We start from the raw sequence: 14,924 nt of genomic DNA, 5'->3' as shown, positions 1-14,924 counted from the left end.
CCATATAAACCTTGCTGATCTCCATTAACTGGGAGTGTTCTGGGTGGGACTGGGGGTTTGGGTGCATGGGGGTCATGGATCCATCCAGAATGAAAACCTTTGGAAACCTCTGGGCCACTCAGCCAGAGGGTTCTGGAGGTGACACAGTCCCTGGTGGCCAGGAGAGGTCTGGGCAGCAATCCCCCAACCCTGGGAGATGTTTTGGAGATGGAAAAGAGTCTGCAGGAATTTCCCAGCTGAGCAAAACAATGAACAGCAGCAGTTCTGAAGAAATGCCAGGTCCTGGTCAGGGAGAGGGAGTTGTGGATCACCTTCCCATGCTCCGTGAGTGGCCCAGCTGATAGGGCAGGGCCTTTCTAACCCTTAGTAGGAAAATTCCAGCTTCTCCACAATTTACCCAACTCTGCCCTTTCAGTTCAATAATCTCAATAGTTTTTCAAATCTGCAGCCATCGAGGGTCATCACGGGAGGCTGCAGAAATTACTTTAATCTCTACTAATAGTTTTCCCTTAATTAAAGATGGGGAAAACATTTAATTAACCTCTAAGATCTTATTAGTGACTTGTATTTGTCTCTTTAATGAGCTAATTATGAGTTTTGGAGGGCCCTCAGGCCCTGCATTATTTGCAGATCTGCTTTGGCTGTGGTTCCTTCCATCATGCAGCATCCCAAGCCTGCTGAGGTGCCTCCTCTCCTCGCTGCTGCTGCTGCCTGGGCACGAGGAGGGAAGCAGGTCCCACTTCTGGGATGCACAAGGGGCCTCATCCCTTCTCCTCCCTGCTCCAGGGTGCTTTCACACCCACACCTGGAGCTTCATCCCACACAGCTCTCTCCTGTCCCGGGTCCTGGCACCTCCCCTGTGTCCCTGGAGGTGAGGTTTGTCTCCTGTCCCTTGCTCGGGGCTGCAGGTGAGGTTGGGCATGTTCCTGTTCATTCCCAGGACAAGTGACACGTGCTAAAGGTGATGCTGGAGGGAAAAGCAAGCAGCTGCCAGCTCCTGTGTGGAGAGGGGCCATCAAGGTGACAGTCCCCAGGGCTTTGTGACCTGGGTAAAGCAGGACACTGCCAAGGCAGAGTGAGAGGAGGCGAAGCCAGGACTGGTTGAAATCCCAAAGTCCTGGAGTGATGCAGCTGCTCTGGGATGGGCTCAGCACCCCCTGCCCAGTGCGGGGTCCCCCAGGCCGTGTCTCCCCAGGCTGTGACCCCCAGCCATGTCCCCCAGGCTGTGTCCCCCGACCACCGCCCCTCCAGGGTGGGATGTCCCAGCGGCTGGAGCCCCTTGTCAGCCTCGCTGGCAGCTCCGCATGATGGACTGCGCTCTGCTTGTTTAGGTTTTGTTTCCAGCGACGACATTCGACCAAATTATTCTCCGCCAAGGGCTTTAAAGTTTCCCAAGTGCCTGTGAAAGGCTGGAAGCGCTGATAGTGATCCTATTTCCCAGCTGAGTGACTGCATTCAGCCCCAGCCATATTGATATGCAAAACGTTAAGGGTCCCGGCTCTAAAGATGGTTTCTGTCTGCCCTGTGAAAGGGAACCATACTTTTTTAAAGCCCGGCCCTTTCTAAAGCCGCACAATACCATATAGACTATGCCATTTAAAGCATCTGAAGCGACCCAAAATGTATTGAAAGCTCGCTTTGCAGACTCATTACGACTACTCAATGCGCTCCGGCAAATCCCGTGCCAGGGCTGACCGCACGGATTAAGACTTTTGAAGTGTTACACAAACCCCCTGCTTAAACTAATTGCTGCCCCGCAGCTCACGAGGTCAAGTATTTGTATTCATTGCCTCCGAGAGGAGCCACTTATGGCTCTGTCCAGGTGAAGTCTGCACTTCATTAGATCAAGACAATAAAAGCAGCTTTGGTAGGAAGGGGATGAAATCTCCCGGCTCCTGCTCTGAGCCAAGCACGGGCTTAAGTCCACCTCGGTGGAGTTTGTGGTGCTTTCAAGAGCTCCAGTGGAGCGATGTGCTTCCAAAAGAAGTGTTTCACTGAGGATGGTGACAGCAGCCTTGTCCCACTTGTGCCGTCCTGGAGGGCTCAGCTTGAGCAGAGATTCCCTGGAATTCCGAGTGCTCACTGGGACATTTCATTCTTCAGGGTCATGGAATCCTGGGATGGTTTGGGTTGGAGGGACCCTAAAGCCCATCCAGGGCCACCCCTGCCATGGCAGGGACACCTCCCACTGTCCCAGGCTGCTCCAGGCCCTGCCCACCCTGGCCTGGGACACTCCAGGGATCCAGGGGCAGCCACAGCTCCTCCAGCAGGAATTGCTCTGAAACTGGCACAGAGGCTCAGGGAGAGGTGTCACTGCTGGATCTCCCTGCTCAAAAGCTCTGGGAATAAAGCTCTAACGAGAGGATGCTGAGCTGTGCTGGTGTTTTCTGGGACACAGGAGTTGGGGCAGCTGCTTGCTCAGGGGATGATGGCAAACACCCCGTGCTGGTGGAGCTGGAAAAATGTCTCTGGAGCTCCAGGTTAATTGGGGAAGTGCCAGAGCAAGAGGATGATGAAGATCCAGCTTTGCAGCCAAGTATGAAATGAAGTTTTCATCCCCATCTCAGTTAACCAAAGTTTCCATTTCTAGACCCAATTTTGTTTTCAAAACCCAGCTATCCAAAGATTTGTGGTTCCTGTGCTCTGGGCCTCCCTCTCCATTCCACTCCATAAGCCAGGAAGAGCAGGGCTGGAAGAGCTTTCCAAAATTCTTTATTTACTCCTTTTTCTGTTATACCAGATTTAGGAGGACAGAAGGGAAAGAACAAAAATAGGGAAGAAAGAAAGAAAGAAAGAGAAAAAAAAACTCCAAAAGCAAGAAGTTAAAACTTCCCTGCTTTTGCGTGGGTCTGGAGATGAGGAGAGCAGCAGGGCTGATTTTCAGTCCCACATTTCATCTGCAATGTTTATGATCTGTGACAGGGAAACTCCTGCTCTTCCCTGGAAATGCCCATCCACCCCCATTCCCTGCTGCCACACCTGTCCCCCCCCCCCAGGTTCCCCAGGTGAGGCTGGTGCTGCCAGGCACCTGTGGGCTATAAAAGCTGGGAGGAGGCACCAGAGCCTCCCCCAGGGTGCAGAGGCTGTCCTGGCCCAGGGAGCAGGAGCTGGCACTGCCTGGTGAGTGGGGGCTGTGCCAGGGGTGTTGGGCATCCTTCCTGCTGGTTTGGGGGGCTGCAGCAGTGTGGCTGTGTGCAATTTGGCATTTGTGCTCTGGTTTGGAAGAGCGAGGCGTTGCCTCAATGAATGGATTTATATCACACGAAAGAATAAATGGATGCCTTTCTGGCAGGAGGTGAGCCCCAGGCCCTGACTGGGACCCCCTCATGGCTGTGGAGTAGATGGGGCACTGCCACCACTGCTCCTTCCCCAGGGAATGGGCACACATGGAATGGGCAGGAGGAGGGGGGTGGCTGGAGCCTTTGGGGCTGGCTCATGGTGGTGCCACAGCTGGTATTGGAGGAGAGACTGGAGCTGAAAGGGCTGATCCAGCCCCATTTTCCCCAGTTTATGTGGCTGGGAGTGCTGATGCAGATCACTGAGCCGGTGATGGGAAGGCTCAGGCTGGCACACCAGCTCTGTGCCAGCACTGCCATCCAGGCTGGCAGCCACGCCTGCAAATCAACAGCGAGGGAATTTCCCCCCCTTTTTTTTTTCCCTGTTACTCTGAGTTTAAACTTCCATCTGATGGCTGATTGCTGAAGACCCCCCCTGGCAGCCACAGCATGCTGCTGGCAGATGCCAGAGGGAAGGAAAGTGTGAGGGATGGAGGGCAGCAGGAGAGAGGCCGGGAGACTGGGAAACACTCCTGGTGGGGATGGGAAAGGGGCCTGTGCAACAGCCAGCCTTTAATTAAGGGTCTTTAAAGAGCTTTCCCAGCTGGTTAACATTGCCTTGCCATATTGGAGTGGTTTAGAAGCAAAGCTCCTCTGGAGTGGCTCCCTTCCTGTCAGCCCTGTGTGTGTGTGACGGGTCCTGGTCCCTCACCCCTCTGGAAAAATGGGGCAGAGAAAAACGGGTCCATGCCTGGCTGGAGAGGACAAGGAGAGCTCTCCACCCTCCCAGGGGAGAAGCTCATTTTCGATGCTGGTTGCTACACTAGAATATATTTAAAGCAGCTCAGCAATTGCTGGAGTGGGGATGCCTGAGCCAGCCCTGGGGTGGGCACTGGTGACAGGAGCCAGCCCTGAGGGCAAAGCTCCACCTGAAGTGCAGGAGCCCTGGGTGGTAATGTGGGATCCTGGGGGTGCCACGGGGCACTCAGACCTCCCTGGAGCTGGTGCCCCTGTCCTGCTTCTCCTGCTGCAATGAGCTCTGGAGTGACAGCCTTGTCCTCCTGCTGGCTGGGGCCAGGCTCTGCCGTGCACATAAACCTGCTGAAACTTCCTGGGGACTTATCCCATCCCTTTTGGCCTTATCTGCTCATCCCAGTCCTCCCAGAGCCCTTCCTTCCTGCATCCCACGCTGGAATTGCCCTGGACAAAATCCTCATGGAGGCTAGAGCAGAGCTGCCCATGGGCTGTGAGAGTGGGAGGGGGACTCTGGGGTGCTGTCCCTGTTCAGCAGGAGCTTTGAGGGTGCCCAAAGCCTCCTGCTGAGGTTTCAGCCTCCAGCTGCTTTTGCAGAGGAGAAGGTGATGCAAAGCAGCCCCAAGCGTGCTGAGAGTGTTTTGCTCCCCCTTTTCCAGAAAAGCATTCCCTGACACTGGAGCAGGGAGCATCCCTGCAGCTTGCTGTGCTGCTTCCTTCATCCAGGCTGGGGCTGAGGGATGCACAGCTGAGCACCATCCTCTTCCTCCTCCTCCTCCTCCTCTGCGTGTCCCAGCCTCACCACAGCATTCCCAGCTTGAGGTTCCCCACTCTGTCAGCTCCAAGGACATGGATATTGCTGGGGCTCCCTCTGCTCCCACAGCCTGCTTTTATCTCTGGAAAAAATCCTAATAAAAGCCAAAAGGCAACTTTAATAGTGTAATATTAGAGAGGGCTGGGAGGGAAAGGCTCCTGCCTGGGGCCATGGCACAGCTGGGGTCCCAAGCACGGATCCATTTAGGGATGCACGAGGAAAATGGGGGAAAAACCAAATTAAATCAATGTTTGCTAGGCTGGGCTGTGCTCAGGCAGGGCAGGGAGGGGGGAGCCAAGGCTGAGCCTCCTGTTACCTTTAGGACAGGTGTTGGGGTTGTTCTGCCTGAGGAAAGCTCAGCTGTGACCCTGCCTGTGGAAGGGGAGATCCTGGAGCAGCCTGCCCAGGGATGGGCACCCCTCAGCAAGGGGCACAACCAGGCAGCAGGATGCAGGCAGGGCTGAAGTAACCGGTGGAAAACATTCCAAGTCCGGAGAGGCTTCGCAATAATTTCCACATTCCGTAATTTTTCTCAAGAGGGGAAGAGAGGCAAGCCTGGAATAATTACCCACACAAGCAGCCATTGAAACGTTCTGTGCTGCGAGTACTGATCACTTACTGTACTTAACAAGACAATTTTGGCTCTCAGCACATAAAAGCAAGCAGTGATTAAAGCTCTTGTTTGCAGGATCCCTGAGCCAAAGCACAAAAGTCTGTTGCTAGATCCAAATGTGGACTTGGCAGGAGGCTCCTGCGTGGGGAGGGAGCCAAGGTGGAGTGGCTGTGCTCGGGATCCGTGGGGCTGCAGTGCTGCTCCCCCCTCCTGCCAGCTCCAGGGCTGGGGGGGGACCTGTGCCCCCAGCCCCGGGGCTGAGCTGGGATGCTCTGCAGGGAGTGGGAGGTGTGGGATTCTTTGGGGCTGGGAGGGTCTCCTGGGTGCTGGGCTGGAAATGGGTCAGTGGGTGTCTGCTGCTGTCTCCCTTGCTGGTGGAGCAAGAGAAGGTCAAAGGCCCTGGTGTGTGCAGGCAGGGCTGCAAAGTGAGGGCCTGGCTGGAGGCAGAGCCTCTGGCACCTGATGCTGCCTGGATTTGGGAATCCCAGCCTGGGGATTCTGGGTTTGCAGGGTGTCTCAGACTCCGGCTAAGCTGAAGGAGCTGTTCCCTGCTGAGGAGCTGTTGGGATTGCAGGACTGCCCACGGGTAAAAGTGCTCAAAGTGTCCTTTGTGCTGTGCTGGGCACCACCCTGCTGGGAAATGCTGCCCTGAGATGAACTGGGACCAGCAGGGCCAGAGCTCACAGCAGCACTGGGGGTGTTTTCTCTTGGAATCCCTGAACAGGGGCTTTCTCCCAGCCTGGCTTTGTGGCTGCCACATGAGTTTGGTGAAGGTTATCCCCTCTGGGCAGTGATATTTTGGCAGTAAAGCCCAGAGGGGCTGGCTGTGAGCTCCAGTCAGTCCCACAGGCACCCTGTGGTGCTGAGCTCTCCCCTAAGCCCTGCAGGGATGGACACCCAGGGCAGGTTTGCTGCAGCACAGCCTTGTCTGAGGGGCTTCATTTTACCCTGAGGGTCTTCGTGCTTCCCCTTTCAGTGGTGCAATGCTTGGTGTGTGTCCCAGGATGGGCTCTGAGTGCTGATGTCCCTTCATGGCTTTGCCCTGGGCTGCTGGGATGAGCTCTGCCTAGGGAGGCAGAGGGAGCTGGGAATGAACATTGGCATAAATCAGCCCTGCTTTGTTCAGAGCAGCTGTGTGATTGTGATGGAGATCAGGTCAAGATCTGGTTCAGATCTTCCTCTCTGCTTGTTAAGCTCCTGTCCTTGAGGACAGGGTGGGTTCACCTGGGAGGGAAGATAAACGAGTCCCAGTGTAGCAGCACTAAATCTGCCTGGCCTTGTGCTGGGCTTTCCAGGGCTCTCTGTGCTGCAGGACAGGGAAAGCACCCAGGGAAATCCTTGGGATGGCTGGGAGACCCAGCTCTGTATGGAAGCAGCATGCAGAGTCCCCTCTGGCCTTTCCCTTGGAAAAAAAGCAAGAATTCAGATGCTGAATAAATTCCACAGACATTTCCTATGCTAAAAGAGCAAGTGCTTGCACAGGGCTGTTACTGCTGCCTTCTCTTCAACCATCAAACCAGATCAGGTCCTGGCAGAGAGCTTTTATGTCAAGCAGTGACCTCCTGGCTGTCCTGGAGCACTGGGGGTGCTGTGGAGGTCCAGCTCCTGGTGTGGCTGTGCCCCTTGGCTGCCTCTGCTCCAGCTTGGATGCACTTGAGCAGTTGCTTTCTGTTAAATTCCTCCTGGCATGAACTGGGAGCATGCCATGGTGGGCAAAGGTGCCCTGAGGGATGTCCCTGCAGCACTGGCCTTCCTGCCAGCCCAGGGCACAGCTGCTGCCACGACCCACTTGGGAGCTGCACTTGGCTTTCTTGGCTTCATTTGAGATGGAAAAGAGCATTTCTGGGGCAGATCTGGCAGTGCTGGAAGGGCCCTGGCAGATGGGCAGCCTTCATCGCTGGCCCTGCTCTCTTGGATGAGTTGTGCTTGTTGGAATTATTTACTGCATCGGTCGATAAACACTCTGGGCACTGGGCTGTATTTCACGAACACCACACTCTCCATGTGCCTGCTGTTATATTTCAAGAGCATAAATAACAGTGGGGCAGCAGCAGAAATTAAAACCAAACACACACAACCATTTACACACAGAATTTTTCAACACAGAAAGGAAGGGAAAAAACCACCCCAGGGCTGTGCCCCTCACTTAAACCTTGCTCCTGCCTTTCCTGGGGTGCCTGTGCCTCTGGCTTTGCTCCTGCCCTCCAGCTGGGGGGAGTTTGGCTGGGAAGGGGATGTTGTTTCTGGGAAGCCACCTGCTTTGCCCACATCCCCTCGTGCGTCCCACACGGTGCCAGGCTGGCTGGTGCCACGTGCCATTCAGGAGCCCCCCTTGGCACATCCCGCCTGCCACCCGCGCTGCCACCCCGGTGTTTGTTTTCCTAGAGAAGGAAACATCCAGCAGCATGTGCTGCAGCCTCCAGGTTGTTTGTTTTCCTTTAAAATGCAATAGAGATCTAATGAGATGAAAACAAACTCTCCTGAAGAGCGGGGTTACTGGGAGCAGGCGGTCCGGGCTGCTTCCCTTCCCTCTGGTAGCGTTTAAGCGTTTCCCCCGCGCGGCTGACGCAGCCGTTCCCCATAAATCAGCCGAGGTAGGAGCACATTTGCTCCCCTGGCTTTGAAGAGGCGTCAGATCTCCGAACAGAGGCTTCTTGCTGGGTGATCCTCTGGGGCTGGTTCTCATTTCCTTGTAGGAGGTGGGTCTGGAGCCCATTTTGTGCATTTGGGAAGGCTGGCAGGGGGGGAAGGGGGAGGGAAATGAATGACTTTGCTTCGTTGACAAAAAAAAAGTTAAAAAAAGCCTCGACACCATGAGCACTGTGCCCCATTAACATCCCACTGACACAATTATTCACCAGGAAGAAGCAGATATTGATTTGGCAGGAACTGCACGTGGCAGGGCTGAGGCTGAATGGATCCATAAGCTCAGAGTGGGATCCCTGCAAACCTGGGGCTGAGTGGGACCCTGCTGGGGCTAAGGCCACACCATTTGAGGTACTGCTGTGGCTTTCACCCCTCTGCTGTCACTGCTGGCTTTGCCATGTGCCCAGAGCCATGGGGTGGTGGCACTGAGGGCTGTGCTGCTGCTGGTCCTTGGGAAGGGTCTCTGGCAGTCAGCCTTTGGGGAACCACCTCCCAGGGGATGGGGAGGAGTGGGGTACTGGGAAGGGCAGCTCCTGCAGCCAAGGAATTGCATCTTGTGCATTTTAATAGATGAAAAACTGCCGAAGTGAGGTGTCAAGTGGCCCAAAAATGGAAGGTTTCCTGTTCAGTTCTGTCCAGTTTTTATGCCTTGAAGAGAAAGTGTTAATGCACACCAGTAGCACAAGGCATCCAGTGCGGTCCCAGCCATGCTCACACCCCTCCCAAATCTCTCCTGTACCTCTGTTATCTGGGAAGGGCTCAGAGATGTGTCCCTGAAGAAGCTTCAGCTCTGTGCTAGGGCCAGCTTGCTTTAAAATGAGGCATTTTCATCACCTCTGAGGAGCTGGGCACTAAGGCTGGGCACCCTCTGGATCTGGCCTGGCAGACACTTCCACCTGGGAATGCTTCGGCTGCTGCCCCGGGGGAGCATGGCTGGCTGCAGCCAGAGCCGCTGCGCTCATCCAGGCAGCAAGAAACTCCTGGGAAGGATTTGAAGGCATTCATCTGGCAGGTTTGGAAAGGTAATGGCCATGCCAAGGTGGAGCTGGAACATTTCTGCTGCGCTGGGCTGTTTGCAGTGAGAGGAGCTGGCAGCAGGCAAGCTGCTGAGTGAGGAGCCGGCGCTGCCATATGGAGCTGCTCGCTCATGGAGAGCTCAGCAGGGCCAGGGCTTGGCAGCCCCTGGGAGGGGAGAAATAAATGTTACTCCTTGTGCAGAGCCCCTGGGTGGGGATAGATAAATGTTACTCCTCGGGGTACTCGGGGTTGCAGGATCCGCCTGTGGGCAGAAAGAGCCGCGGTTTGGCCCCGCTGCCCCCCAGCTGAAGTCTTGCGCTTCACTCGCGCTCTGCTGGGTCTGAGCTTTCATCTGGCTTGATTTTGTGCCTTGGATCACCCTTGGCTTTCCCAGTGGAGGCAGGTTCCTGTGCTCTGTCAAGTCTGTCTGAAGCAGGAGGTTTGTGGAGGGGAGTTTGGGATTTGCTGAGGAAGGTGGCAATGGGCAGGCTGGAACAGGCTGGCAGGGCTGTGTCTTTATTTCTGGTGATAAGAGCAGGGAAGGGGGAGGAAGAAACTTGCTGGAATTGGAATATTGGGCATTTCAGAATGGTAAAGTAAAAAAAAGCTCAACCAAAATGGATGTTGAGCAGAAAAAGTCTGTGGGAGTTTGTCGTCTCAAGGTTCTCCAGAATCTGAGCATGGGAGATGAGATGAGGAAAGCATGAGGTGCAGGACTGAAGTCACTCTGCTGCTCTTAGGTGGCAGATGCATTGGAAGGGAATCAGAGTTGAAGTCTCAAGTCCAAACCCCACCCCTTGCATGCCAGCCCTGTTCCCTGCTGCCTCTTTCAAACCATGGGTTTGTGGCTGCCTGTCCCTGGCAGTGTCCCAGGCCAGGCTGGACAGGGCTTGGAGAAGCCTGGGACAGTGGAAGGTGTCCCTGCCATGGCAGGAAGGGTGGGACTTTGAGAGCTTTAAGATCCCTTCCAACCCAACTCGTTCCAGGGTTTATCCATGAGATGGGATCTTGGCCTTCCTGTTCTGGGCTTTCACCTGCATGGCCCTGGCTGCTCCTCTGCTCCTGCCCGGATCCTTAATTGAACCTGAGCTACAGTGGAACTCCATCAGAGACACATTTGGCCTCTAGCCTCCTCACACAAGGCCAATTGCCCCTTTCCTCCCACAAACTGGGAGTTCAGTGCATCAGGGAGCCCGTGACTCGGGACAGTGACTGTGCAGGAGAGCTCCAGAAAGGAAACGCTAATGGAGAGCGAGACAAGAGCAAATCCCAAAGAACAGAGGAAACCCTTGTTAGACTGGGCCGAGCCAGGGGGTCTGGAGGTAGTTAGAGCTGTACAGAGCACAGCAGTCTGTAATATTTTATTCCAGGGATATATATTTCCGGGACAAGTTGTTAGATTGACCTCTAGTGTTCATTTTCTTAAGGGAGAATTCTGTGATCCAGTCCCGTTTTGATCAAGTCTCGTACCTTTGCACTTTGAACAGGCTTTGAGGGGAGGTTTTGTTTTTCCAGTGGATAAACCCTCCAAATGTCAGTGTGGGTCTGCAGGAGTTTTCTAACAAGGAGTTTTCTGACAGGCAGCCAGGAGGGCTGTGGAAATGTTGACACACGATTCCCTCGGAAGGAAGGGCTGGATGCAGTCCTGGCTCTCCCTGCACTGGGAGCCCTGCCACCACCACGCCGGGGCCAAACGCTCAGCCAGGAGATCAAAGGTGGATTTGTGCTGGAAAGTTTAGCTTGGATGGGCCCTTTGGATTTCTCTGGTGCTCCCTTCACTGAATTCTGTGGTGAGGAAAAATTTGATTTATTCGAAGATCCCAGTTTTCTTTTACAGTCACCCCCATATGTCTTTGGGAATGATATCCTAAGGTTTTCCCCTTGTGAACTGCTCATGCAGGGATCAAGTTTTAGGCTTGGTTCGAAACTGGAGCAACTGGAGGTTGGAAGGGTTTTTCCCAGTATTGTCACTGGGAGATGCTCATTCCGTGTGTCCTAATTGGTACTGCTCAGTCTCATGTGTCTCCAGCTGAAATCCAGATATAATTTGGGTTTGGTTTCATGGATTTGAATGGCTGGAAGTGTCTGAATAACAGCCAACAATGCTAAATATCTTCTTTTTTTCCCCCCTCAACGCATTCTTCCTCTGTGTCAGGGAGCTGTCACTAAAACTATTTTTAATTGTTGTGTGTTTTAATTCATGATGTTTTGTTGGAAAATATTCATCACTTGTTTGCTCAGAGAGGGAGGAGGAAATTCTGGTCTTGGGGAAAGTGATGAAAATCCAAGTCATTTCACTGAGCTCACATTATTTTGGAATTATGTGCAGGAAAAGTTATTCTCAATAGCCTGAAGGCTCTAAAAAGAAGTATTTTGAATTTCTGTAGTCTCAAAGTTGAACAGCAGACTGAGGGCTTTAAATCTTGGACAATCAAAGCCTGAGTTTCAAAAAAAAGAGAGAAAATTGAAGAAAAAAGGCCTCGTGTCAGTGCTTTCAAGCAGTAAGTTCCCATATGGGCATCTTATTCTGCCTTTTTGGTAGGAAAACTACACAGGTTAGTTCTGGGTTAGCTTATTTGCTAATTATACACTGAAAATAAGCTGACTGCTTAGTGATGATCCAGAAGGTCTCAGATGTCAACTGTGGTGTTTCTGTTGGGCTGTCACCCTGCCCTGGCACCTGAGGGGAGCTGATTTTGGGGCAGGGGCTGGTGCTGATGGATCCTGTTCCTCCCTGGGATGTGCCACATCCTTTCCATGACATTCCTGCTCCACCACTGCTGCAGAAGGGATTAATTAGTGATGGAATCATGAGGAACTGAGCTCACTGATGAGCAGACATCATGAGGCTGGGAGGGAGAGGAGCAATGCCGTGCCAGGCTCCAGGCCTGACAATGCCATTCCCTCCCTGCCCATGGGCACAGCAGCCACATGGCCCACAGGGATTTACACCTTAAAAAAAAAGCTTTTTTATTTTGGTCTTTGCCAGAAATGGAGCTTTTCTTGTGCAGAGAGAGCTGTTGGCATTCCCAGCAGAGCCCCTGGCATGTGGTTCTGTTTGCTCACGCCTGTGTTGGGGTCTGAGCTCCCTGCAGGCTCCTGCTGCTGCCACGTGCACGCACCAGCCTCGGGTCTTGGCATCTCCCTGGCCCAGGAAGGCAGAATTACCCCAGATGAGGTGAGAACCAACCACGGGTCATGTTAATTGTACAACAAGGCTCTGGGTTGTTGTGTTTTTCCATGCTGCAGGTGGTGGTGCTGCTCCCACTGAAACAGCACGGGGATGGTTCCAGTGCTAGGGAGGAGAACCAGGCTGGAGCGAGAGCTGAACAAAGACTCGGAGAAATTTAGATTAAATATCCCTAAACACACACTGAGCACCTGTTGGCTGCATCAGCACCTGCTGAAGATGTCCATCCTTACTCCATCAGCACTCCCGAGGCTCTGCCAGTTCAGGTACCGGCCAAAACCACTGAACACTGAGCACCTTTAATAATTTGCTGCTTTTAATGCATTCAGTCAGGCCAATTACAGAAAATTACATGTCTCCCCTCTCCATTTTACCAGTTCTTTTGGTCCTAAGGATGTATAAATATTCAATGAGTAAACGCTGTGGGCAGTGGAAAGTGCACAGAGCAAATATTTTTATATTGCTCTGGGTTTGGAAATGATTTCTGAAATGTCCCTGCTAGTGCTGGACTTTCTTCCCCTGAACTCAAAGTGTACTGATGGTCAGGTAACAAGTTGCTAAAGTGAATTACAAAATGGCATTTGCACTGCTTGGCCATGCCAATGAGCGTAATTTAAATAAATCTATTGGTGAAGGCCTAATTAGCAGGGAATGGGCAATTTTCAGCCCTCTGCCAATCGCAGGGGGAATGGGCAGAGAGCTAAGTGCAGCTGAAGCCTGCAGAGTTCAAATCACTTGGAGCTTTCAGGGATCAAGCACTAGATCAGAAAAGCACTGAATTAACACTGGTGCTCTCCCGCGGGGGCTGGTGCTGGAGAGGAGAGCCGGATCTGTGTGGCACATGGATTGTAGGAAACCTCTTCTGGCCTTTCTGTCGCCTCTGTTTTCCCAGTTGTCAAAGGGAGATAACGATGCTGATTTCTCTTTGAGAGCACTTTGAGGTCAGCTGAGGAGGAAAGGTTGAGTAAAGCGGGATAGAAGTTGAATAACATTTGTTTTTACAGATGCTCTGCAGTGTTTGTATTGAAAATTCCTGACTGGGAGAATCAGCTGGCATTGTAAATCAGTGGGATAAAGGCAGGTTCGACATTTGTTGGTTATATACACCAAAAAAGGTGTTATTTGTTTGCAGTAACCACAGAAGTCCCTGGCTGTCCCTGAGGTGCCATGTGCTGTGTGAATGGCAGAATTCTCAGTGTCACCTGAGACAGGTACGCCCTTCAAACGAGTCCTTGGCTCAGCATCTGCAAGGCAGAAATTCAGCATCTAATCAGACATCTCCGAGGGAAAGAACCGGGTCTCACTTTGTCCCCTGCCTTTGTGTCTCCTGTCATGATGGCCCTGATAAGGTCTTCCCAGCAGGAGCTATCCTGGGAAAGTTAAAAAGCAGCTTCTATTTTTTCCCCCAAATGTACATTGAAAATAGGAGTGGAAGCAGCCCACAAAGCAAACCCTGCGGTGATTATGGGGAGCCAGGAGAGGCACAACAGCACCCTTGTTCTGGTGGCTTTGAAATGGAACAAAGGCCTGGAGGGGACATGGCAGGGTCGGGTTTCACCTGCCCTTTGTGCCTGTGGGAGAAAAGCAGCTCCACCTGGGCAAACCCACTGGAACTGGGGACCTACCATGCACAAGATCCCTGGCTCCACTGCAGCAGGTGCTCGTGTCCCACCAAAACCTTGCTGAGATACTGGAGCAGCTCAGCTCCAGCAAGCCCCTGGTGCTGGTGTGTCACCTTCTGCAGCAGTGGGCACCCCACAGGTCTCATTTCAGGGACTCTTTTTTCCTGTTTTGGGTTGCAGTTGTGGCTGTAAGAATGAGACTTGTGCCCTTGCCAGCATTTCCCAGCCAGCGTCCAGGTTCTTGTTCCCATTCCGTTAGGGTCCTGTCACCAGGCTCGTTACCTTCTGCTTGTTCATTAGCTTGAGATAATGAGAACTACAGAACAACAGAAAAAATGCCACGTTCCGTTTAGCAGAGACATCAAACCTCCAAAACAAAATTAGATCCATGGATCATACTGTATAAAAGGTACCTAAAAAGAAAAAAAAAAACCAACACCCAGGCTGTCAGTTCCCTGGCATCCTGTTTGTCATCAGCACGGGATAATTATCGTGGATTTTTGTGACACAATAAATACGAGAGCACAGGTGGGATCCATTTTCAGCTGTTTAATTGAAGAAATGAAAGATCCTGTAAGACAGAGTCAACACAGAGAATTTGTCAGGCTATGCTGGAAACTTCCAAGAGCTGAGACCTTGGGGTTATAAAATTACTCATCAGGAGTAAAGTTTTTTATGACGCAGAAGTGAAGGGTATTGATTTTATAAAATATAATTTTATAATCAATATAAATGGAGAAAACGGCTCAAGCCAGCCTTCTGCAGAGCCTGAAAATATAGGACTATTGGGTGTGAATCAATACAAATAATATCCTTAAACCAGAAATTTTGATTAATTTATAAAATACAGGCTGCGACTTTTTTTCCCTTACAGCCAACATTAAAAAAAAAGGAAGTAGGGAATGGTTTCTCCAGAGATTTCTGCAATTTGCTTTGTCTTGCTGGTGCGTTTGTGTTTGTAGAATGAACCTGACTTTAAATTCCTGATCTGGTA

General features: G+C 52.3%; 1 long non-coding RNA gene across 1 annotated transcript; it reads left to right on the top strand.

The window, feature by feature from the left end:
- Nucleotides 1-10,846: 10,846 nt before the first annotated feature.
- LOC127060171 (uncharacterized) lies at nucleotides 10,847-14,910 on the top strand. Its single transcript, XR_007778867.1, has 3 exons — nucleotides 10,847-10,908; nucleotides 13,441-13,519; nucleotides 14,805-14,910. It is a non-coding gene; the product is annotated as an uncharacterized LOC127060171 (long non-coding RNA).
- The last annotated feature ends 14 nt before the right edge of the window (nucleotides 14,911-14,924 follow it).

This window comes from Serinus canaria, chromosome 14 (genome assembly GCF_022539315.1).
Source record: "Serinus canaria isolate serCan28SL12 chromosome 14, serCan2020, whole genome shotgun sequence".
NCBI lineage: Eukaryota > Metazoa > Chordata > Aves > Passeriformes > Fringillidae > Serinus > Serinus canaria.
The sequence above is the reverse complement of the archived record's forward strand: the minus strand, read 5'-3'. Positions and strand labels throughout refer to the sequence as shown.